The 26,909-nt window shown below is 46.4% G+C and overlaps 2 protein-coding genes across 12 annotated transcripts in view; one reads left to right on the forward strand and one right to left on the reverse strand.

The window, feature by feature from the left end:
- Positions 1–26,909, forward strand: part of LOC127598052 (tumor protein p53-inducible protein 11-like) — an 823,313-nt gene that overhangs the window by 259,349 nt on the left and 537,055 nt on the right. The window lies entirely within an intron of this gene.
- LOC127598035 (pleckstrin homology domain-containing family A member 5-like) overlaps positions 1–26,909 on the reverse strand; it is a 380,167-nt gene that overhangs the window by 33,277 nt on the left and 319,981 nt on the right. Inside the window, exon 1 of one of the 11 annotated variants that reach the window (XM_052061526.1) lies at positions 915–1,155. The exons of 9 other annotated variants lie outside the window; for them this stretch is intronic. The gene's annotated coding sequence lies outside the window, so the exon portion shown is untranslated. Of the gene's footprint in view, positions 1–914; positions 1,156–26,909 lie in introns of those variants that run through there. One more of the 11 variants, XM_052061528.1, reaches the window with a different exon arrangement.

Raw genomic sequence — 26,909 nt, forward strand, 5'->3', positions numbered from 1 at the left:
GAGTACCCCATCTAAACAGCTCAATTTCCTCAATGGACACATTGGCTGATGTTATGGCCCAATCTTCAATGACAAAGTGCCCCGCCCCCAAGCTCTACACAGACCACCATCAATGTTTCCAACATTGACAGTACAGTGAACTCAAATTACTTTTTTTTTTAACTTTTACTTCCTTTATTGACCGTTTTTTAACTACATTTGGGTCAATGCATGAAGAATGAGAAATTCTGAGGGCACCTTCAGGGACAAGACAGACATCTGTTTTCACATGCAAACACAACACATTGGATCCAGGCAAAATGTGATGTGTAGTCACATTATACTACTTGGACACGGGTTTATACTGTATGATGATCAGCTTGGTAACAAGCTGGTAATATCAAGTATGTAAACACTGCCATGGTTCCAATAAAATCATGCAAAACTGCTAATACTATCCAACAAAGCAAACACTGTGGGGAGTGTCTCACTTACGACACTTGATAACATAGTGATGCCGTGTTGATGCGGGTTGTGTGTTGTAGAAAGAGCGATGGTTTAATTCTAGACTAAATAAAACCGTAATTAACCGACCAAAAGACATAGCCAGAAATAACTACCATCGCATGCAAGTCTCCTGTGTGAAAACTACGGCTTATAACTGACTGCTTGGAGTTAAAAATAAACAAAACTAAGAACCACAAATATGGTGTACAGTAGTACATAATTAGCATGGTAAGCTCAAATGTGAGGGGGAAGACAGTTGAAACTTCATCAATAGAGGCTATCCTATGAGCTGAAGCCGACCGACCCCTTCTGACTTTGGAAGCACGGTCGTTAACTTCAAAGAATTGCCAGCACATGCAATGAGCATTCTCATCACGAACTGCTTCGAGTTTCAATGGTTTTTTTATTTATTTGTTTGTTTTACTTACAGTATATTAGCCTCCGTAACGTCTGCGTAGGTAACAGGAAGGCTAAAAAAAAGTAGACAAACGTGGACTTCTTTTATACGGTGGAAAAAAAAGATCGGTACTGTAGTTGGTTTCTTGCTCCGAATTAGACGTTGCTTGTTCGCTTCGCAGATGTCCTATCCAGACGTCGTCCTCGCGCCGACTGAAGAGCAACGCGACAGGACTGTAGGCACGGACTCACGCCCGCGCGCGCCCACACACACGTACACGCACGAGGGCGCGCACGCAAAGAACACAATTGTGAAACCCGAGGAGCGGTGACGTCACAGGACGGATGTGTAGCAAGGTGCAGTATCATTTCACGGTAGGCAAGCATGGGGTTGATGAGGAGACACACTCACAGCATGACAAGTCGTAATACTGTCGTTTTGTTTTTGTACAAATGAATGGAAACTAATGACGTCAGATAAACGTTAGACTCTTTCAACTGTTTTAAATGACATTTAAAACGCATTGGACTGATATTTGCACTTATTGTAGTGAGGATGAAGCTACGCATGCTTGTGTGTAGTTGTATTAAGTTAAAAGTGGCTCTATTTGTTTTGTCATAAGTGTGTAGGTGATGTCTGTGGAGATGGAAGGCAAAGGATCAAAGGAACATCCAGGTGCAAGATTAGGAGTGCTACAGTGAACTCACTGGTTGGCAGAAGTGAAGCAGTCAGTGTGCGCAGTGACTGGGTGTGAGCTGTGGCTGATAGCAGCTCTTGAATGAATGTGTATTGTGTTACCTACTTGTGGGAATAAAGTGATTGAAGAGCATCAGGAACTGTGTCATCCTTCAACCACATACCAAGGCATCATAATATTTTTAGGACTTTTTTTATTTTGACAAAAATGTCAACATCCAAAATTGTTCACAGTCACTGCAATCACTGTACGACACAAAAGTGTATAATGGATTACAATGCTCAAGGCCACATCTTCAAACTCATCAAAGCTTGCCTCAAATTTTCCTTGACCTTTTCCTTTTTCAAATTTTCCTTGAGGGCAAGCCTCCTCGCTGCCCATCTTCAAAGCTCTTCTCAAAACTCACTTGTATTCTTTGGCATTCGACTCAGCATGACTTAGATTTGTTCTTGGTTTTACTGTTTGGTGCTTTTACCGCCTTTATTACCGATTTGTCTTACTGTTTATTGTGCATGTTAAATTGCTCCATGTACAGCACTTTGCATGCAGCGATGCCTGTTTGAAAGTGCTCTATAAATACTGTTGACTTGACTTGACCTCTATTCAATAACTATTAATTATAAATGTGATCATCAAAATCTGGGCCAGTCATGTAATATAATGTAGAGGATTTTTAGGGCTTGCACACTGAACATAATAGGTAAGGAACGAGAAGTTGAAACTGCCTTAAGAGGTAGCCACACATCCATCAACAAGTACAGTGAAGCTCAGCATCTGACTAACAGACATCATTGGGCTTATGACATGCACTTGGCAGAACGTCAGACTCGTTCGTTCAACTGAAAGTGAATCATGCAAACGTGAATGTAATACAATGAATGCGACTGCTGGCGAAACAGCGTTGACATTTTCAGATTTAGAGATGCAAAATTAAACTCTGCTTTAACAAAGATATGACAGTTAGTTTTGTTTTATTTTATTTATTTACTGGAGCGTGCGAACTTGACTGCCCTTATATCACATCTCATTAAATTGCGTGAGCGTACCAAAAGTGGTGCCGTGCAGTCTCCTTTATAAATACTGCAGAGACATTAACTGGTAAGTGGGAAATGGAAATCCATGTTCAATAAGTTCATAGAAGAAGCCTGCAGCCATTGAAGAGATGAAAGCTCAGAGAATGACCTCTTCCCCTGCCCGGTCGTCAAAGTAGCTCTTCCAATCATCTACCAGCTATTTGCGTCCATGCAGCACAAAGACATCTCCAGCCAGTCAAGGCACTCTTCAAGGCTGCTTTCCTCTCACGCTTACCTGCTTTTACTCTTTCAACATAAACGGCAAAAGGGTAACTTATGTATGTAGTAGTATGTATGTATGTAGTAACTTAGGTATGACGCCATTAACGCCATCAGCAACACGTGAGCCACCTCGACCAGCTTCACGACATCAATAATGCACCAGATATCCATTACAAAGTCAGTCCTTCAGCTTTCATTGCTTCTCCAGGGAGGAATGGGAGACATGGGATTGAGCTACCATTTGGGACACAGAATGGACACCTTATCTGGAGGATATATGGCAGTGGTGGCCAACCCGCGGTTCGCGAGCCGCATGCGGCTCTTTGGCTGGTTCAACGCGGCTCCCGGGCTTTCACACAACAAGCGTCGAAAACGCCTCGGCAGTGGCGACGCCATTCAAACAAAGGCTCTAAATACACAGAACGTACTACGTCAGCCTATCATCAATCCTGAGAAGCATCCATGGCAAAGGGACCTTGTGTACCACCGCACACAGAAAAAAGGTGTCAGAGGGGAAAGTCCAAGCAAGCTGTTCGGGCATCTGTTGAAGTACTTGTCTTGCCTCAAGAGAGATCTTTCGATTAAGGATGGCCAAATCCTTGGTTGCTATTATTGCTCAAATCAACCACCAGTCTGCAATTTTTTTTTCACAAGCCCTTTGTGTTGCTATAAAATCTCACCAAGGACGCTACAGGTAAAAAGATGACAATCATTGTCTTCCATCCCATTCATTCTCCAAACGTGAATGATTCTTGAATCTTGAATAAGAGGTGGTAGGGTGGGATTGCAAGGATTCGGGAACAATTCATCAATTATTTGAAGTGAAGGAATTGAAATCATTCTCTAAGTTACAGACTCTGTTCACAATAGCAGCCAAATCAATGTCTCTTTTTTCGACAGAACAGATAATGTGAGGATGTGTTTGAATTGCCAGTCAGGTATCACTAGTAACTGATGGAAATCATTTGAGTAGAAAAAAACAAATATGTATTTTTTTTTCTGACCCATTTGGTAATTTCAACATGCTGAAAAGACTTTGTTGGAAGAATTGTGGAAAGATTGGTCATCTCACACAAGTCTTCTGGGAGTGTCCAATACTGAGGGTATTTTAGAATGAAGTAGAGGAAGAGTTTGCTCAGCTTGAAAACCTCACATGACTAAACTCAGGTAAGCCGCGATTGGTCGCTACCTGATCCCTGAGCAACTGTGATGTCATTTACAGGTCAGAGTAAGTGACAAAAAATGGCCGCCTGCTGAGATAGATAAATCAGGTGTAGTTTTCTTCTGAACTCAGATTCATTCATATTTATATTGCACTTAATTGAACGGTGTTTGTTTGTTTTTGCTTCATTTTTTTTTTACTCACATTCTTGCTGCTGTAGGCTGTAAATTTCCCCAGTGTGGGACAAATAAAGGATATCTTATCTTATTCCACAAATGCAATATTAATCAGAAAACCACGTTTAGACTAGTGGGGGCACATAGAACATATTGTAAAGATTTTTTTTTACCTGACTTCCCCTTAAGATTTTGATGGTATGGTGTCATTTTATGTCATGGTTGTAAATGTTACTGTACGTAGTGAATATTGCCCTGAAGCTTGATTTAAAGAAAATTGTTCATTGAATCAAAATCCGAATATTGGTATTCAATCTGATTCTAAAATCGTTCAGCCCTATCTGGTTGGAAACATGCAGTCTTTTTTAATATGAATTTTAATCTGCGCATATTTTCACCTCCAGACTTCAGATACACCCCTCCGCTCCATAGCCTGAGAATGAGTACCCAAATACCAAAGTGCAAAAAGGCGTAGTTATTGAATTTTTAGGTTGGCCATAATTCAAGTAGCAGGGTGTTTTCCCGAGACTTGTGAATGTCATTGAAATCCATGAGCAAAATATAACCCACTTTAAATATGAAAATATAATATGGAAAATTGTGAGCCAGGTTTGGCAGGTAACGGCCACATTTTGGGGTTGCTCCACAAGAGTCCGTATCTGGCATGAGAAAAACATGAAAAGCGTACAACTGCGTACCTTATCTGACTTAGACACATGGGAGTATATGGAAACACCCTTCCAAGATGGCGCTTCTTGAGTCATCAGTGTGAATACTGCTCCACAGATATTTTCAAAAAGGTTTTGCTCATCTTCAACTTAAAGTTAACGTCTGTATTTTGTGGTTATGCGCCATTGGGCTTCATGATAGTCATGCTAGTCGATGGTATCAGTGCAAAGTGATTTGGCTCCAAGACTCCATCTGGCTCAAGCCAGGGGGAAAAAAAGTACAAGTAAAGGAAGGACAAAAGCAACATCTCGGCATCATATTTCAATCTGAAATAATGGTAATGATGAAGTCATTTCTCGAAATAGGCACAAACGCAATGATCGCGTTTGTGTTTTGACCACAGGGCGTGTAGGTGGGTTTGCTGCATCAGTTACATAAATGGTGTAATGTTATACCAGCTACAGTGAAAACTAAGAATTCAACAAATGAGAGGAACACAACACATTTTACGTTCACAACAATGGGCGTCATCCAGGATTTCATCTTGTATCATTTTAATTTGTGATTGTGATAAAAAGACGAGTTTACTGAAGAAAAAGCATATTTGTGTACGGACTGTGTAATAGCAAAGAATGAATCAAAAATTTTGGCGGGGATGATGATAAAAAACACATTGAAAAATTGTGTGCCATAAATGCAGTGGGTTTAATTCATGTGGAGAACTGCAAGTGACTTCTTTTTGATTTTGATTTTGATTGATCGACAGCCAAAGACTTAACAAAAACACGACAACTATTCTTTGACAAAAAGCGGCATGAACACAAATCAATATTTTCACTGCCATCACCGTTTGCTTTTTGTGTGATCACTTAATGTTTTGAAAAGTTTCAGCCGACGTCGGAAATGTCAGGGTCAGAAAGAGGGCATACAGAATTTGCGTCCGATGATGAACAGATAACTGCTAAGAGCTTGATTTTCCCCTAATCAAAGCCAATTTTGGAAACTAGTCTTTGTTGAAAGTCTCACAGACAGTACTTGCTGTTTTTGTGCTCTTCCTGAAAAAGCAGAAGATTCCAAGGAATGATGCTGAAGTGACGGGAAAAGCTTCCCCTTAGCGAGACTAAAGCCCCGTCCGATAAATAAAGCAAAGCTTTGGCGCCACGTGTACCTCGTTTTAACAGTTCATGCACACGAACACATAGAATCTCATATTTTATGAAGTCAAACTTGTCCGACGGTGGATGTAGTTATCACGGGGCGATATTCAACACTTACAAGCATTATGCAAAAAGCAGACTGGATATGTGGCAGAAGAGGAGCTCTCCTCTGAGGCAATTATCAATGAGCAATGGCATGTTCCGTTTCAGCGGCAGTAGAGGCTTCATCCGGTTATCAGTGACAGATGTACCGGAGAAGCTTTCAGACTCATTAACTACCCACACACAGTCATAAAAAGGTACTGCCTAAGTGTTCTCATGTTTATCTACTCTCAGCGGACCCTTTCTACCTACTCGCTTATTTGGGACGCTGGCTCTTAACTCATCCACCTACATACACTCCCATGTGCTTTCTTTGCAAGTAGGGAGCAGGTTGTTATACCTGCTGATGGTGAAGAACAGCCACAGACATTGTGGCTGCAGCAGAAGCGTCACCATGAAACGGACAGCATGAATTCATCCGAATTAGCATCGACCGGCGCTATGTTGGAGCATCCGGTCCTACTGAGTGATGGCTAAAGAATACGGAACGCTACAATTATCCCATGATTAGCTTGTCGTCAGGAAGTCAGCGACAAGATGGACTGATGTGACCACTGGGTGTGTTGGTTGGAGGCAAATAATTGCTCCTATAATTATAGTTTTGTGGTGTCATCTTGTCACATCTAGTTGGAGGTGTGTGTGTGGGGGGGGGGGGGGATTTAAAATCACTGGGGGAAAAAAAAACAACAACATGGATTTAAGACAGCGCCTTCATAATAAAATAACAAGGGTCACCGTGAACCATAAACTTTCAAACTAATTGTAACTCAACTGTATCATTCCATATTTTCCAAGAATACATTTCATGTTGGATGGAGTAAGCATTTCATGAAGCAGAGTGCCCCAGAGTTGTTTCAAGTGTCTTCAATAGAGATACAATTTATTTTCATGTCATGGAAAAACTGCAGGGATGAAAATGTGCACCTCTGCTATTAAACGGGGACAGAAAGCTACATTCTGCATTATGAGCTACCAGAGAAATGAAAGGCATTGTTGCTTTTTCTTATTGTCTCTGCTGAACACACAATGCATGCAATGATGCCCGAAAAGAATGACTCGGAATCATGCTGATCAGAGCAACAGTCAAGAATCAAGCAATTTTTCCAGGTTAGTTGCTACACCTTTTAGTAAGGGTGGAAACGGACTGCACAATCCTGGATTGGCACCAACAGAGTTTCCCGATCAGCGCACACTAGAAGTCATGGAGGATTATGTCTTCGCCATTAAATTGTCAGAAGATTATTTTCGACTCATGTGAAATATGCTATTTGGAACACAAACCATTTGTGGATGACGTGACAGTGCCTCTGCTGGTAAGCGGTAGTTCATTCAATTTCGCCTCAAGACAGTATATTCATGAGGAATTGGCCAAATTTGGGGTAATCAATTATTTGATGATGATGCACATTTGTACTCATGAGAGTACAAAACAAACTTTGCCTATTCCATAAGAACACGCAAATGGTTATGTTTTACTTCCAACAGCTGCCGGCCAATAAAGTTGTCAAATAGTCAACATGAACAACTGCACTTTCCATTTTTGTTGCGGTGCCTCTAATGTGGAAAGCCCACACACCATTAGAGTTGCATCCATCTGTTTTTTTTAAGAGGATATAACGCTAGGAAAAGATGTCTGCTGATAAGCTAATTAGAAGATGAAAAGGAATGTAGCTATTTTTTTCCACAAGCCAATTAATTGGAACAATCAATGAGAGAGTCAGAGTCGAGCAAGACCCCGACTGCTCGGACATTTGGGCTAGCTCAACACCCCGCTGACAATAATTACACGCTCCAACGAAAAATCCCTGTGTTCATGACTCATTGAAAATCAATGGCCGGTATTGAGGATTTGTATCACACCGAGGCATGATACTAGAGCAAAAAAACTAGCTGGAAGCATAGGAAATGTAGAGTTACGTAGTTGAACAAAAGGTACTGTAGTCCCAAAAGAGCCAAATGTGAACAGACACAGACAGTAGCAGCAGATGACTGATCAATGAGTTGTTTTCAAGCACACTAATCCAAGTGAGTGACATCACCGGAGGTCATCAAGAGGACATGTCAGACAGCCTCACTTTATAGCCGAGCCTGGTTTTTAAGCCTGGGCTTCACTCACTGTTCCAAATTCCAAATTTTGCATGCCAAACACCCCCACAGATTCACGTTTGCATTAGCCTTTACCCTCGCAGGCCCCTGAACCATGAGCTAACTCTTCTTAAGCCAACCCTTGTCCGTTTGCTGATCAGCCTTGCTTTTATCTTTCCCTATTAAAGTTGCAAAGGCGACAATGGCTCCAAAGCCAACATTTGCGCTAAACACATGAAAAAGGATGAAAGCATGCGGCTGTCGGTGGAATGTTTACAAGGCTGGTGTACCCAATAGGATTAAAAAAAAAAAGAAATAATGTATGAATGTATAATGTATTTTCCACATATCAAATATATTTCATTGTGAAATCACAACATAAGCACAGCCTAAGCCTGTGACTCAAACTAAGATTTCTTTATAAATGCAGCTATAGGCTTCCAGAACAATTTTCAAGTAAATATCAGCTTTTTCAAACACATTGTGGTGCATGTAACTCGAGTCAGTAATTGTTTATCCTGACGTGGACTGAGCTAGCGATTGAATTCAAACGTGGGTTGTGTTCCATTAAGCTTTAAGGAGAGCCACAACTTTTTAAAAAAAAGTCAGAGTTGGAGACAAAACTTGATAAAAGGTTTTTCTTGCTAGGTTTTTGTCTGCATTTGACACTGCTAGAAAGTTACAAACATCCTACGAAGTGATTTTACCACCTCAAAGTGCCGCAGTGAAATGTAAACTATATATATATATATATATATATATATATATATATATATATATATATATATATATATATATATAGCTGACAACTGTGATCAGATAGCATTTGCTCTTTGTGCAAAACGCTCATTATGTGAGCAATCCGAACAACCAACATCATCTTCTTGGTAGCATGTTTGAAAATATTTTAGCGAATAAGGCAGCTTGGTGCAGGGTTCAAATCTCAGCCAAGACCTTTCTGTTTACAGTTTGTATGACTTCCTACAGCTCCTCCATAGTTTTCGTACGAGTCGGTTTTTGACGACTTTTTGGGTCGAAATTTAGTTCCAGTTTTCGTACATCTGCTCGTTTTTCATATTTTTGTTTTCTCGAGCATCAACGCACCACTCAACTCATTTCTATTTTATATAAGATTTACACTACTTCATTTTCAGTTCAACTACAGTTACTTTCGAGTAACTTTGTTTTGGGTTAATCCCAAATAAAGTGCTTCGACTGTGTTTCTGTTGTGTTGTGTATGTGAGGGAAAATGGTTTCTGACCGTCAACCAGTCCGGAGTGTACTTCAAGATGAGTCACAGTGTATTTTGGTACCTTGTCAGAGATTTCCACTGTACTTTTTTTCCTGGCCAGAGGTCGGAAATTTCAGACGACGCAATTTCCTGCAATGCGGCATAATAACGATAGGGGAAGGCGATGTGGAATGTACACCCAGGTTATTTTGAGTTTAAACTGTGAGAAACACACTGGGTGTATTTATTACTACGTGGGGAACTACTCATTCGTATGAACTATTCTCCCAACTTTCACATCCACCTACATGTCAATACACTTCCTCTTGTTAAAGGGCGCTCGCAAGCCAGACCTCAGTCATTTTCAAATTTCACATATGACGCATGATCACATGATCTTTGTGCCCAGTGACTCATCAACTGTTTTTTCGTCTGTAATGAGTTTGATGTAGATTATGTGATTGGTGTGACAAGGGGAAAGCCAGCCGTGAACCCTGCATGGCGCGGCTACAAAAAATGAAGATTCTAGGCAGCAATGGAGGAGCATAACTGTGGTGAACAAAAAACATCAGTTGTGGGCCTCTGGGCATTCATTTGTTCGATTCAGTCTGATTATGAAGTGAATGAATCCATTTCCGTAATCTCTTTCCAAAGAAGCGAAGTTCAACTTTCTTCTCTCCTAACAGTGATCTTTCTGCAAAAATCTTTTCAGATTTCCATTGTACGACGCCCACACCCTTGCAGTACTACTTCCTCATTTACCAAGTTTCTGAAATTTGTTCAGCGGAACACTTCACTGCCTGAAATTACAAACGTCCCTCACTAAAACACGTTTGGATTGGCAACCTAAAGAGTGCCTGAGAGTCAAACGGCCAGAACTCAGGAATGGCTTCAGCAGGTGCACATATTTGCTTAAATGTGACCCGCGTAACAAAGGTCAGAGAAGGGGAGAGCTGGAGAATTGGTGGCATTTTTGAGATGTTTGTGCATTGGTGAGACTGAGAAAGACGAGAGAGTGAGAATCAAGAGAAGAACGTACCCACGAAGGAGAGGTGATTTTTTTTTTATTTGAAGTCCCAAACGCTGCTACAAAAATAGAAGAGATGCAAGAAAGGCACAGCAACCGCATTGTAATGCAAATAGACGTATAGACTGAAGGCTTCCCTTGACTTATGTTGCAGTAAACACCATTTTTGACCATTACATGTGCAAGAGAAATAACAGAACACAATACCATACATAGGATGCATGCCCCCACACCCTGCCCGCAACCCCCAAAGAGGTTTCTCCTTCATCTCCTCATTACTTCTTGAAGTACATTTTTCTCACAAGTATCAGACGCATTACGTGCAAGATAAAATTTTAGTCAATAAACTTTATCCTGCTATAATGAGTTTAAGAAAAAAAAACATTTCAAGCAAGTCACCCTCCTACTTAAATTCCAGCTTTATCACATCTTGTGATTCATATGCTGGTTGCTCATTATGTGGTATCAAAAAATGCCCCACAAAAACACTTTGCCAAATAGAAAACAAACCCAGCGCTGGCGTTGGAAGGTTCAGCCTGGGTAAAATTGTTTTGTGTGAAACCAGTGGTGCAAAGAAAAAAAGCCTTTGAGACCGCTGCAGGATACTGTTTACTTACTTGCAAAATATTTTATGAACTAAGCATTTTTTTCCCTCAAGGAAAAGACACTTGCAATTATATAATAAAATAAATAAATAAAAATACCGCTGTAGTGAACTCACCATGGAGAAAGGAGAGTGACATTTTGATCCACCACTTGCCTTTGGCAGTGATGATTGTGCTCAGATGGCCTGCCAGAGGACCCTGGTCTGGCTTTGGCCTACTTCTCACAAATACATAATGTCATGGAAACTGTCTTTATAGTGAATGTGTGTGTCTGTCAGTAATGGCATGAAATGCTTGTGCGGACTCTATCAAGGAGCACGCCAAAATTTCATCAACCACAGCTTTAAACAAACACACATTTCCCCTTGTGAATGACGCCACCGATCCATCTCTTTTTTTTAACAAAAGCCAAGACACAGGCACAATGTGGTTAATGAAAGAGCAAAACATAAATATCGCTGAAGAAAAAGAAGCAAACGCTGCAATGCAAAAAAAAGCAACAGAGGATCTGTTAAGCTCTAGTTCGTCGAGACCCCAGGCCTTGTTAGTTAGTGTCATGGCAGGCCACCTTTGCGCACACTGACTCAACTGACAAAAAGATGAGCGTCAGAATTGGGTCAACCATGAGTGGGGACACACATCGCGTTATGCTAGGCTAACCGTGTGACCATGAATATGAGTAATAAATAAGAGCACCAGAGTAACCAATAAGAGTAAACTACAGTACATCGGAAAACGTAATAACCAAGAGGACTTTACAATGGAAATCATGTTTGAGTTTCAAACATTTTCATCCATCCATTTTCTGATCTGCTTTGCCCTCACAAGGGTCGTGGGGGGTGCTGGAGCAGATCCCAGCCGTCTTCGGGCAGTAGGCGGGGAACACCATGAACCGGCCAGCCAATCGCAGGGCACACAGAGACCAACAACCAGACATGCTCACACTCACACCTCAGGACAATTTCGAGTGTTCAATCAGCCTGCCATGCATGCTTTTGGAATGTGGGAGGAAAGCGGAGTACCCGGTGAAAACCCACGATACAACGTCCGCATCACAGCAGACGCTGCACCGATCCGCCTGTCAATCTCCCGCTCCCTCCTACCCCCACTCGTGAACAAGACCCCAAGATACTTGAACTACTCCACTTGGGGCAAGATCTCCTCCCCGACCCGGAGGGGGCACTCCACCCTTTTCCGACTGAGGACCATGGTTTCAGATTTGGAGGTGCTGATTTTCATCCCAACCGCTTCACACTCGGCTGTGAAACGCTCCACTGAGAGTTGGAGAGCCCCGTTTGAAGGAGCCAACAGCACCACATCATCTGCAAAAAGCAGGGATGCAATGCTGAGGCCCCCAAAACGGACCCCCTCAACGCTTCGGCTGCGCCTAGAAATTCTGTCCTTAAAGGTTATGAACAGAATCTGCGACAAAGGGCAGCCTTGGCGGAGTCCTACCCCCACTGGAAACGATTCCGACTTACTGCAGGCAATGCGAACCAAACTCTGACATCGGTGGTATAATGACCGAACAGCCCGTATCAGGGGGTTCGGTACCCCATACCCACGAAGCACCCCCACAGAACTCCCCGAGGGACACGGTCAAACGCCTTCTCCAAGTCCACAAAACACATGTAGACTGGTTGGGCGAATTCCCACATACCCTCGAGGACCCTGCTAAGGGTGTAGAGCTGGTCCACTGTTCCACGGCCGGGACGAAAACCACACTGCTCCTCCTCAATCTGAGGCTCAACTTCCTGACGGACCCTCCTCTCCAGCACCCCTGAATAGACCTTATCAGGGAGGCTGAGGAGTGTGATCCCTCTGTAGTTGGAACACACCCTCCGGTCCCCCTTTTTAAAAAGAGGGACTACCACCCCGGTCTGCCAATCCAGAGGCACTCTCCCTGTTGACCACACGATGTTGCAGAGGCGTGTCAACCAGGACAGCCCCACAACATCCAGAGCCTTGAGGAACTCCGGGCGGATCTCATCCACCCCTGGGGCCTTGCCACCAAGGAGCTTTTTAACCACATCGGTGACTTCAACGACAGAGATAGGAGAGCCCACCTCAGAGTCCCCGGGCTCTGCTTCCTCCAAGGAAGGCGTGTTGGTGGAGTTGAGGAGGTCTTCGAAGTACTCTGCCCACCGGTTCACAACGTCCCGAGTCGAAGTCAGCAGCCCTCCATCCCCACTGTACACAGTGTTAATGGTGCACTGCTTCCCCCTCCTGAGACGTCGGATGGTGGACCAGAATTTCCTCGAAGCCGTCCGGAAGTTGGCTTCCATGGCCTCACCGAACTCTTCCCACGCTCGGGTTTTTGCCTCGGCGACCCCCGAAGCCGCGGTCCGCTTGGCCAGTCGATACCCGTCAGCTGCCTCTGGGGTCCCACAGGCCATAAAGGCTCGATAAGACTCCTTCTTCAGCTTGACGGCATCCCTTACTGCTGGTGTCCACCAGCGAGTACGGGGATTGCCGCCACGACAGGCACCAACCACCTTACGGCCACAACTCAGATTGGCCGCCTCAACAATAGAGGCACGGAACATGGTCCACTCGGGCTCAATGTTCCCCCGCCTCCCCCGGAACATGGGAAAAGCTCTGTCGGAGGTGGGAGTTGAAACTCCTTCTGACAGGGGATTCCGCAAGACGCTCCCAACAAACCCTCACTATAAGTTTGGGTCTACCAGGACGGACCGGCATCTTCCCCCACCATCAGAGCCTGCTCACCACCAGGTGGTGATCAGTTCACAGCTCTGCCCCTCTCTTCACCCGAGTGTCCAGAACATGCGGCCGCAAATCCGATGATACAACTACAAAGTCGATCATCGAACTGCGGCCTAGGGTGTCCTGGTGCCAAGTGCACATATGGACACCCTTATGTTTGAACAAGGTGTTCGTTATGGACAATCCGTGACAAGAACAGAAGTCCAATAACAAAACACCACTCGGGTTCTGATCAGGGGGGCCGTTCCTCCCAATCACGCCCCTCCAGGTATCACTGTCATTGCCCACGTGAGCATTGAAGTCCCCCAGCAGAACAAGGGAGTCCCCAGCAGGAGTACTCTCCAGCACGCCCTCCAAGGACTCCAAAAAGGGTGGGTATGCTGAGCTGCCGTTTGGTGCATATGCACAAACAACAGTCAGGACCCGTCCACCCACCCGAAGGCGGAGGGAGGCAACCCTCTCGTCTACCGGTGTGAACCCCAATGTACAGGCACTGAGCCGGGGGGCAATGAGTATGCCCACACCTGCTCTGCGCCTCTCACCGTGAGTGGAAGAGAGTCCAACCCCTCTCGAGAGAACTGGTACCAGAACCCAGGTTGTGTGTGGAGGCAAGTCCGACTATATCCAGTCGGAAATTCTCTGCCTTACACACCAGCTTGGGCTCCTTCCCTGCCATAGAGGTGACATTCTATGTCCCAAGAGCTAGCTTCTGCAGCCGAGGATCGGACCGCCAGGGTCCCCGCCTTTGGCTGCCGCCCAGCTCACATTGCACCCGACCCCTTTGGCCCCTCTCATGGGTGGTGAGCCCATGGGAAGGGGGACCCACGTTGCCTCTTCGGGCTGTGCCCGGCCGGGCCCCATGGGTGTAAGCCCGGCCACCAGGCGCCTGCCAACGAGCCCCACCTCCAGGCCTGGCTACAGAGGGGGGCCCCGGTGACCCGCGTCCGGGCAAGGGAAACCTAGATCCATTTATTTCAATCATCATTGGGGTTCGGAAGTCAGTGTTACATTCAAATGAAATGTCACGGAAAAATTGAGACCACCCTTGTTGATTTTTAAGACTTGCTTCGACAAAAGGACATCAAGAAATAGCTCATAATAGGTTCATTAAGAGTTGGTATCTTGGCATTATCTGTGGTTTTCACAATACTAACCAAAATCACTCGGAATACAAGTCAAATAGGACGGATGGAGTCAGCCAATATAACTTCAAATGAAGAAGAAATGGAAGAAACAAAGCGATTTACTAAATGGTTTTCTCCAGAGTGTATTCGAGTGTAAGGCTCATACTCATTCATTAACATCAAACCCGTCAGTTAAACTGCTCAATAGCCGTAATGCAGAACCACTTAGGACTAACCCACACTGCAGTAATTTATTTCTCTTTGGCAGCATATCCAATGAAATGAAAAGTTTGTGAACTCGGTTAACATTTTATTTTGAAGACAATAAATTCACATTTAGCCTGAAGTGCCATGACAGTGTTTTTGAACATCATGATTTGATATGTTGTTCCAGTTAATCCATATTTGAAACTGGGGCAATCAATGCCATGCTACAACAAGCGCTCAGCGCTGATCGAGGAATGCGCAGCTGACAAATTGAGGGCAGCTTTCCGAGCGGGCCAGTGAGTAACTCAAGCCAGTGTGGGAGCCACAGAGGGAGCGTGGCACGTTCTTCTATCTTTTGTTGCGACATCCGCCTCGTCAGTAGATTGCACATTCCCATTAAGTTTGACATGTTATGACACCGAGGACGAATGAAAAGCGTCGGGGCCCAATAATGGAGCCTAGCTTGGCCGGCCAAAATTAGGCTCTCTATTTTCATGCTTCATTGGAGCACAAAGCCACATTAGGTTCGTTTTCCAGGGAGTGTCTGCTCTTAGGTCGCCCACTGCTGTTTTTGGAGGTGCAGTTACATCGTTCCTGTCCGCTGAGAAAAAGAAAAACAATTTTTTTCTTGTCATCGAATCATGTTCGCTTGCGGTTTAGCACGCCTACTCCCAGCAGGCAAATCCATCTTTTTAATGATAAAGAAGAGAGATGTAAACAGACTGGTTATGAATTTCAAGGTTACTGCCCTTTGATAAATTGCAGCATACAGGATTTGGGGAGGGGGTTACAGAGTCAATACAGTATACCACTCGGGGGGAGGCCATTTCTACAATCAATTATCAACACTGTTTGCATTCCAGGCAAGAAATCATCCATGTATCTGTTTTCTACCCTACTTGTTCTTAATAGGGTTACACCCAGAACCGAAGATACACACTCACAGTTTTTACACCTATCGGGCTATTTGGCGTCGTCCACTAACCTCACATTGATGTTTTTGGAATGTGGGAGGAAGCCAGAGAACATGCAGACTCCTCACAGGATTGTAATCGGAGGGATTCAAACGAGAGACTACTCGAATGTGAGGCAGATGTGCTTGCTCCATGTTTTGGTGTGTTCAGTGCAACTTTAATATTGATGTCACGTGATCGCCGCTTCAGCTATAGAAATGTGTACAGAGCAGCCAGGACAGAGACATGCAAACCGCTTATCTATATTATGTTCTATTTATAGATCGCTGGTAGGCATACTTTTTCTCTTAATCCAGATGCTCACTGAATCCGAGATGTACTGTATACATGACAAAAATATGTCGATGTCTTCTGTGACATTGGATGGACCTCAATGTTTTTTCAAAACATCCCCCCAATCTTACAAAATAGACACCATTGTTTAGAATGTCTAACAAAAAGCACAGGGAGCTCACAGCCAACAAAGTAACGGGAAATGAAAATGTCAACAAAAAATGTCTCTACACATTTGTACAGTAAATAAAGTTTTTGTCAAAATCAATCATTGAAATTATAATCTTTCACTTATCACTCATAATTACCATTATTTTAAGTTGAAAAACAAAAAGGTTCCATGGATGCTGCTCCAGTGTGTCACAAACTGAGCATCACAACTGTGACAGGACCAACACAACACTCAAATGTAATTTATCCACAATGCTAAGTAGATAAAACCAATAGCAATGATTTCGTGAAAGCTTGTTTACAAGTACAAGATGGATCTGCAGTAAGTGTACAGGAAGAAAGTAGGGAGGAAGAAGTCCTCCTTGTTGGACACCCACACCTCTGTGAATATCTCAAAGCAAAATCTGTCCGTCCATCCTCCCACTGCTGTGAAACCCAAGGCTTTTTATCTTCCAAATGTAAAATGCACTGCGGTAGAGTTTATCTAGTGCAATAATGAAATACAAAAAAAGCTGGTGAAGCGGGGAGAGAGTGGTTTGGGTTATAAGTGACATTAGAAAGATAGGAGCTGGCCCATAAACTCAGTGATTAATTTGAGAGCATAACGGATATTTAATGAACTCTCTTCCAAGAAATGTTTGGCCTTATTACAATACTGCCCTCCTATGGCGATTATGGGGCACTACAGTTTGACTGCATATCCAGAATCAAGATGGGCGGACAAATCACTGAAACTTACATGTCTTAACAACAATTTCAATACAGCCTGTTTACATATGTACATACATTTTTTAAAAAAATCAGTTCTCGTTTGAAAAAATAAGAGAAGTATTGATGCACTGACAGTGTCTCAATAATATAGGCACTGCTAATAAAACTATTATTCAAGAAATAATAGAATGGACCCCGGTAGTCCAGTGGTTAGCACATCGGCTTCACAGTGCAGAGGTACCGGGTTCGATTCCAGCTCCGGCCTCCCTGTGTGGAGTTTGCATGTTCTCCCCGGGCCTGCGTGGGTTTTCTCCGGGTGCTCCGGTTTACTCCCACATTCCAAAAACATGCATGGCAGGCTGATTGAACACTCTAAAAATTGTCCCTAGTTGTGAGTGTGAGCGTGGATGGTTGTTCGTCTCTGTGTGCCCTGTGATTGGCTGGCAACCAATTCAGGGTGTCCCCCGCCTACTGCCCGAAGACAGCTGGGATAGGCTCCAGCACCCCCCGCGACCCTCTTGAGGATGAGGCGGTTCGGAAGATGAATGAATGAATGAATAATATTGTGATTTGGTGTCAAGTATGTTGGCTGTTTTTCACAAAATTGAATTTACATCGACTTATTGAGTCATGTTCAACACAAAGGAGCACATACTGAGTTATGTAATAAATTTAATGTTGTGATTGTTTATTCCTCAATGATTCACTTACTGTGCAGTAGCCGTGGCTCTTTTATGATTTGCATCGTTTATTCTGTCGGAATGGCTTGATGTCTCACAGTATATAAACTTGGATTACTTAGTGAACTGTCAATACGTTGAACATTCTCCCAGAGTGCCAGCTCTCTAGGTCTTCTCCATCCCAGCCCTGCTCTCTGTAGTTGCTTTGTATTTGCTTAGAGTAACTTAACTTTTCAACTTCAGTGTCATGTCTGCTTTCGGGTCCTAATTCCACTCATCAAGTGACATTCAACACCCAAATAAAAGCATTCTGTCGTACTGTTGCTGTATTTCATTGATTGAATGGCAGATTCAAAGTGTTGAAATGCTGCCCTGTGTTGAGCATTTTCATCTTGTTTGACCTGCATTGAATTCTGAATTTAATAGCATTGCTTAATTGTAACGTCTACTAGTAAGCTACTGTGAAAGATTGAATCCCGACAAGATTATTAAAAAAAAAAGGCAAGAGGGATCTAGAAAGATTTCAAACAACACTGGGCTCTACATCTGTAGGTTACACTCTCAGATTTAGTTACAGCCTTCCCAAAAAAGAATTTGAGGTGCACTCTAACAGATGAATTCAGTGTGAATTTTAGCAGAAACCATCTTGACTTTTCTCACTTTATTTGGAGGTATTGGAAAAAGTGGTATCCAAGATGGGATGAATCCAAACGGGTTATGCCTGCCCACTTCTCAATTCTTGCATGTGTGTGTGTATGTTCGGGGGGGGGGGGGGGGGGTTAACCAATGATGCGGGGTCGGGTGATTCACGATAAGATATACTTCCTCCAAAAGAAGAACCAAGGAAGAGATGAAGAACATCTCATGCAACAAACATGCTTTAGCTGTTGTCAACACACATAATTCAAGATGCTTCATCGTCTATTTAGTATTAGGAATTACAAATGAATATGCTGCCAAAGATTGGAATGGCCTTTTGGCAGTTAACACATTTAATCTGCCTCAAAAGCAAAGCAAAGCAGATGAGCCTTGGTTCTTATGGGAACAAATTACGACTAAAGAGTGAGGAGATTTTCACATGAAAACCCCTTTGAGTTGCCTCCCGGAGTGTGGAATAAAGCCTCTTGTGAAGAAAAGTGTTCTTCAAAATGTTATTTCAATTGCGGGTGCTTACGCTGTGAAAATACAACACTATCCAAAAGACTTGACCTCGATCTGCTAAATGTCAAGTCCAAGGAATATTTGACCTGGCAAGAAGAGATCTGGGACATTTTTTGCTGAGTGTAGATAATGTCCTCACCCTTTTAAAGTTTGTCAATGAGCAACCTTCTTGGCAAAGGGCAAACATCTTGTGTACATATTAGCATTGCCTCTGTGAATGACTAATGAACCTCCCACCTCTGTAAATAAACATGAAACACACACAAGCACAGAGGCAAGAAAAAGCCTCTTTTCCACAGCCTTCTAAAGTCGAGACCCATCCACCTTTTTCCGTGTCGCTGTTTTCGGATTAAACTGAACTGAAATCAAATGTGGAAGATAAAGTAATCGCACTGAAATTTCACTTCAGCAGGTTGTATCAGAGCTTAACAGACACTGGACAGCGTGCAGACTGGAATAACATCATGCCAGGATGGGTGTGGCGTTTCCCGCTTGGCACTCGCTTCTTTTAAACCGTTGTGCTGCAAGTATTGTCGCAGGCTGACACTCAGTTTCACACCGGACACTGATACTGATGTCATCGTGCATATAATTATCTGACTTCGGGATGCTGCATCACTATGTGAAAGCCCAACAAGTTGCAGAAATATCTTTTTGCTGGGTTTTGTGTCAAAAGGGTCATTATTGAATTTGTCACAGCTCTCTCTGATGGAGCTATGTTGGAGGCTCTTGGGAGGATGGAAAGGGGATTTAGGAAGGGAAATTTGCATTTTAAATGTTTGTATGCAAATAGTTGGCTCATCCATCCATCCAGCCAGCCACCCATCTGGGAGTGGGGAAAATCTGATTTGGTGAGTCTCATAGACTCGAAAAGTTACCAATATCTTCACAAATAGTCACTCGATTTTATTGCTTTTTGTGTGTGTGTGTGTGTGTGTGTGTGTGTGTGTGTGTGTGTGTGTGTGTGTGTGTGTGTGCGTGTGTGTGTGTAATATTGCTCTGTGATTTGGAAAATTCACACATTTGACGCTTCTATCATGTCTGCTTTAACAATGCGCAAGTGCACTGATTGCTCGTCGTAAGACCCCCCCGCCCCCACACACACACATTTTCCATCAACGTACTTAGCACACGTGATCATGTTTCAAATGACGTGTGACTTGAGATGCCAGACCTAATTTATGAAGCATTTCAAAATGAAATGTGTCTCACAGTTAATGGGATATTTATGAAAGTTTATTATCTGTTCATTCAAATTTAATGACATCACAAAATGATGAATATTACACTCTGTCACAGAAACAGCTGAAAGCACATAAAACACATTTGGCCAGAGTCATCTTCAGAGGACACTGGGTGTGTCAGTTGGGCCGGGTTGCTGCGTTGTGAAATTAATATCAGCTCTCGTTTAAGAAGTGACATTAGCCAGGCCAACACTTACCCATGCAAATTAGTAGAGTGACAGGTAATAAAGTGATCGGACAGAATATAGTCATGTGACTCAATGGAGAACACACAGCAGCAACATAGCAATCATCACGTCAAAGTTGAGGGTGCATTTATTAGAAACACCAGCAGGGGGTCTGAGAGTGAGTGGGTTCCTTCAGATCAAGGTATGATCAGATCAGGCGGTATGCAAGCACACACACTGATTTGTGAAGCGCAGCATAGGGGTGAGAAGGCTTCTTTTATTCTTGCAGAGGCAGTTCTAATAATCCGCATCTTGATATATCTGGAGGTTGTCAGCTGATTGTTACGGGCCACCCTCTGCTCACGCCACATACATGCACGCACGCACATGCGCACGCACACACACACCCCCGCAAGCAAGCAAGCAAGCAAGCACGCACGCACGTTCTGGTCTAATGTCAATTCATGTTTTTTTGTTTTGTTTTTAAACAAACCATGCGCTAACTAAACTCTACAGTGATCAGCTGCAGGGCACTGGCGCATTGGTGTGACACTGGAGGATTGCAGACTTGCAATACAATGCAATTCTGCAAGTAGCCCAAAAGACTGAGCGCATGCAAACAGAAATTCCAGATCTATTTTTTTTCCCCCCAAGATGGCGCCCGAGTAGGCAGCCTTCGGCAAGTGCTCTTCAAGAGCCTTGCTTTTTTGTTCTTTTTTGCTGTTTTTGTCTTTTGTTTTGTCACATGTTGTTTGTTGTTTCATTGTGTGGACCTGATATGGACTGTTTTCAGCGCTTTTTGGCCACGACATTCGTCAAAGGAGCAGTATCTGTGCTTGGTGGTAGCGCCTTCTCGGCAGCACGCCTGTACCAGCACAGATTTTGATTGGGAGGAATGTCGGCACCATTGACTGTCGGTGCTGGACAGACCTGGGGCGCTTGTGTTTTTTGCGCCAGTAATGGGCAGCATTTTTCACAACCCCGATTTGTTCAGTGGCTATGTCAGCGCTGTTGGACAGTCGGCGTTGGTGCGGCTGGATGGATGGCCGCTGAAGTTGAGGATGAGGAGAGAGGAGCGTTGGCGAAGAGCGCCGATGCGTATTTGGAACCGTGAGTCGCCGCTTGGAATTGAAATGGATTTGCATGGGACAGGAGAAGTGAACTAATCTCTTTTTTCATCAAGGGATGATACAGCTTCTTGTTGACTTTGAAACTTAGCTTGTAGCCGACGTCTGCACAATTTGAGCGTAACGTCTCTGATCCACTGATTAAAGGACACTTTGATTCTGTCACGATCTGCCCGAAGCGATTATGATCGCTCCGTGCAGAACGAGGAAAATAAAGGATTGGATCCCCGGAAAACAGACAACGAAAGAATCTTCTCAAAGCAAAGAGTGTCTTTAATGACAAAAACAGAAAGAGCCCGACAGGGAAAAAACGGAAACACAAAACGCTGGTCAAATAAGGACCAGGGAAGAAATAAGGAAACAACTGAAAACGCTCGCTGAAAAACAAAAGTGCGAGGAGCTACTGATTAGGCAATATCTAAGTATTCAATTTAGTGACTAACGCGAATGGCAAGAGTCAAGGCCGCAAGGCAAGAAGGCAACGAGTAATCTACAAATAGAGGAGTTAGCACGAGAGATCAATGGCACGGTGAGGAATTCTCCGGCAGTGGGAGAACTGCCGGAGTCTCATTAATATAGGAGGGTAATCAGCCCGAAATTACGGACAGGTGCGCAGATGGCGGGTGAGAAAACCCGCCACCTGCTGGCGGACACGCGACGTGACAGTACCCCCCCCTCAATGGACGCCTCCCGGCGGACTACCCGGCTTGGATGGATGTGTAGCGTGGAAGTCGCGCAAAAGGGATGGATCAAGGATCCAGGAGCGAGGCACCCACTGCCGCTCCTCAGGCCCGTAGCCCTCCCAGTCGACCAGATACTGGAACCCCTTTCCCCTGCGCCGAGAGTCCAGGATGGCACGAACCGTGTACACCGGGTCACCGTCGACGACCCGCGGAGGGGGCGGCGGCGTGGGAGGAGGAGCCAAGTCACTGGAAGACACGGGTTTGAGTAGGGAGACGTGGAAGACGGGGTGAACCTTCATGGTGGGCGGCAGCCGGAGCCTGACTGCAGACGGACTGATGACGGCCTCGACCTCGAACGGTCCAGTAAATCGGGGTCCCAGTTTCGCAGACGTGCCGGCCAGCCGAAGATCCCTAGTCGCCAGCCACACCTTCTGTCCTACCACGTATGAAGGAGCCGGGCGCCGGCGACGATCCGCGATCCGCTGGTTCCTGGCCGCCGTGCGGGACAACGCAGCCCGGGCCTCCTTCCACACGCGATGGGCCCGCTTGAGGTGGTGCTGCACAGAGGGGACCTCCACCTGCCCCTCCTGGGACGGGAACAGCGGCGGCTGGTACCCGTAGGCGGCCATGAAGGGGGACCTACCAGTGGCAGAAGAGACGAGGGTGTTGTGCGCGTACTCCACCCAGGGTAAGTGGTCGACCCAGGATGAGGGACGGTGAAGGCACACACAGCGGAGGGCCGCCCCCAGATCCTGGTTGGCACGCTCGGCTTGTCCATTGGACTGGGGGTGGTACCCCGAGGTCAGACTGGCCGTGGCCCCGAGGGACCGGCAGAACTGCTTCCAGACGCGGGACACGAACTGGGGCCCCCGGTCCGAGACAATGTCCAGTGGAATGCCGTGGAGACGGAAGACGTGTTCGACAAGGAGGTCGGCGGTCTCCAGCGCCGACGGCAACCTGGACAAAGGAACAAAATGAGCCGCCTTGGAGAAGCGGTCCACGATCGTGAGTACGACAGTTCGACCCCGGGAAGGCGGGAGACCCGTGACGAAGTCCAGGGCGATGTGGGACCACGGGCGAGGAGGAATGGGCAACGGCTGGAGCAGTCCCGCCGGCGGCTGATGGGACGACTTGCCGCAGGCGCAGGAGGTGCAGGCCTTGACGAACTCCGCCACGTCGTTGCGGAGCTCCGGCCACCAGAAACGCTGGGCGACGAGTTGCACAGTCCGGTTCACCCCGGGATGACACGCCACCTTGGACCCATGTCCCCACTGCAGGACTTCAGATCGTAAGGGAGGAGGTACGAATAGCCTCCCTGCTGGGCACTCCGTCGGCACCTGAACCCCCTCCAGGGCTGCCTGGATCCGCTGCTCAACCTCCCACTGGACGGCCCCCACGACGCACCGGGCCGGGAGGATGGTCTCCGGGGATCGATCCCTCCCCGCAGGCTCGTGGAGACGGGAGAGGGCGTCGGGCTTGGTGTTCTTAGACCCGGGAGAGTAGGTGAGGATGAAGTCGAACCTGGTAAGGAAGAGGGCCCACCGGGCCTGACGGGCGTTCAGTCTTTTGGCGGAGCGGAGGTAGGCGAGGTTCTTATGATCCGTGTAGACCGTAAAGGGTTCCTTTGCCCCCTCGAGCCAGTGCCGCCACTCCTGCAAGGCGGTCACAACTGCCAACAGTTCACGGTTGCCCACGTCGTAATTGGACTCAGCGGCACTGAGTCGACGGGAGAAGAAGGCGCAGGGGTGCACCTTCTGGTCGACCGGAGAGCGCTGGGACAGCACAGCCCCCACCCCCGAATCCGAGGCGTCCACCTCCACGATAAAGGGGAGATCAGGATCAGGGTGCTGTAGTACGGGGGGACTGGTGAACGCCGCCTTCAGGTTTGCGAACGCCGCATCCGCGGTCGAATCCCACTTAAATGGGGTTTTGATGGACGTAAGGCGGGTTAAGGGGAGCGCCTTCTGACTATAACCGCGGATAAAGCGTCGGTAGAAGTTGGCGAACCCCAGAAAGCGCTGCAGTTCCTTGCGATTGGACGGAACCGGCCAGTTAGTGACTGCACGCGTCTTAATGGGGTCCGCCCTTAACCTGCCCTGTTCAATAATGAACCCTAGGAAGGAGATGACGGGGACATGGAATTCACACTTCTCTGCCTTGACGAAGAGCCGGTTCTCCAGTAGACGTTGTAGCACCAGCCTAACGTGTTGCTGGTGCTCGTGTAGTGACTGGGAAAAAATTAAAATATCGTCAAGGTAAACGAAACAAAAGATGTTTATCATGTCCCTTAGCACATCATTAATTAAATTTTGAAAAACGGCAGGGGCGTTGGTGAGCCCAAAAGGCATAACCAGGTATTCGAAATGACCCAGAGGGGTCTTAAAAGCCGTCTTCCACTCGTCACCCTCCCGGATGCGAATCAAGTGGTAAGCGCTGCGCAAGTCTAATTTGGAGAAAATGGTGGCTGACTGCAATGGGGCGAAGGCGGAGTCCAGCAAGGGTAGCGGGTATCTATTCTTAATTGTTATCTCGTTTAATCCCCGATAGTCTACGCAGGGTCGCAGGGTCTTGTCTTTCTTCCCTACGAAGAAAAAACCCGCCCCTAACGGTGAACGCGATGGTCTAATAAGACCTGCGGCGAGCGAGCTGTTGATGTACTCCGTCAATGCCTCGCGCTCGGGTTGGGACACCTGATACAGCCGCGAGGTCGGCAACGGAGCGCCCGCCTGCAGGTCTATAGCACAATCGTAGGGGCGGTGTGGGGGCAAAGAGTGGGCACGATCCTCGCTGAACACCTCCTTTAGATCCCGATAGCAATCCGGCACTCCGTCAAGGCAGATCTCCTCGGGGGGCGTGACACGTTCATGCTTCCCGACGGCCGATTGAAGACAGTGCTGGTAACAATATGGGCTCCAGCTGTCTATCGCTGGGCGCGCCCAGGAAATCACGGGATTGTGTGTCTTCAGCCAGGGTAACCCGAGAACGATCGGGGCATTGCGAGACGGCATTAGGTAAAAACGGCGATGTTCGACATGGTTGCCGGACAGTAGAAGTTTCAACGGCTCCGTCCTATGCGTAACTACCGCCAGGAGGCGCCCATCAAGATCACAAACCCGCTTCCTATCTATCAACCTCTCCACGGAACAACCCAGCTCGGATGCGAGATCGGTGTCCATTATACAGTCATCAGCCCCCGAGTCAACCAGAGCCCGAACCCGCCACGACCGGGACCCCGTTAATATCTCCCCCTCGAGTTCGAGTCTGTTGGGGTGTCCAGGCCGCGAGTCGACTCGCCTAGACTCGAAGGGGGGCGCGCGCGGTCGTGACTCACAGTACTCCTGGTGGGCAGGGGGTGACGACCCCGGATGGCTGGTTGCGGCGTGAGGAGATGGTGGAACGCCGTCAGTCGTCGCTCGGTCGCTGAAACGACGCTTTCTTTCCTCCGCACCAGCGTCCCTGCCTCCCAGCTGCACCTGTTCCTCCGTGGGTGTTCGTCGGAACTGGGACCGATCACCTCCACGCTCCCGGCTTCGCTCCCTCAGGCGATTGTCCATGAGGAGGGAGAGGTCGATTAATTCCTCCAGGTTGGTGCTGTGGTCGCGGGTCGCCAGCTCGTCCTTGAGTTGAGGGTTTAGCCCGCGGCGAAACAGGCCACACAGCGCCCGATCATCGTATCCACTCTGGGCGGCCAGGATCCGGAACTCGATGGAGTAATCCGCTACCGATCGCTCTCCCTGGCGGAGGGCGAGTAGCCGGCCCTCTGCCTCTCTGCCTCGCACGGGATGATGGAACACCCGGCGGAACGCAGCCACGAAGTCGGGGAACGAGGTACGGAGATTCGGCTTGGCGTCACTGGTCGCAATCGCCCACGATGCCGCCGGACCTGTTAACAGACTCATGACATAAGCCACCTTGGCGGCGTCATTAGCATAGGCAGAAGGCTGTAGGTCGAATATGAGAGAGCACAGGTGGAGGAAGTGTCCACACTGCCCGTGCTCGCCCCCGTAGCGAGGGGGGTGTGGAAGCGATGGCTCCCTCGTCATAACGGGATATGAGGAGGGCGCTTCGGGAATAATAGAATGAACCCCGGGGGGAGATGGTCTCCGCTCTTCCACCCGGACCAACCGAGGTTCTAAATCATCGGACCGATGAGCCAGCATGGAGACCGCGCCACGGAGTTCCCTAATGGCTTGGCCCTGCTGACTCATCTGTTGCTCTTGTCGGGAAAGAGCGGAAAAAATTTTTTCGATGTCTGCGGGATCCATGGTGGCCGGAGAATTCTGTCACGATCTGCCCGAAGCGATTATGATCGCTCCGTGCAGAACGAGGAAAATAAAGGATTGGATCCCCGGAAAACAGACAACGAAAGAATCTTCTCAAAGCAAAGAGTGTCTTTAATGACAAAAACAGAAAGAGCCCGACAGGGAAAAAACGGAAACACAAAACGCTGGTCAAATAAGGACCAGGGAAGAAATAAGGAAACAACTGAAAACGCTCGCTGAAAAACAAAAGTGCGAGGAGCTACTGATTAGGCAATATCTAAGTATTCAATTTAGTGACTAACGCGAATGGCA

Source organism: Hippocampus zosterae, chromosome 3, assembly GCF_025434085.1.
Source record: "Hippocampus zosterae strain Florida chromosome 3, ASM2543408v3, whole genome shotgun sequence".
In the NCBI taxonomy this organism is placed as follows: Eukaryota; Metazoa; Chordata; class Actinopteri; order Syngnathiformes; family Syngnathidae; genus Hippocampus; species Hippocampus zosterae.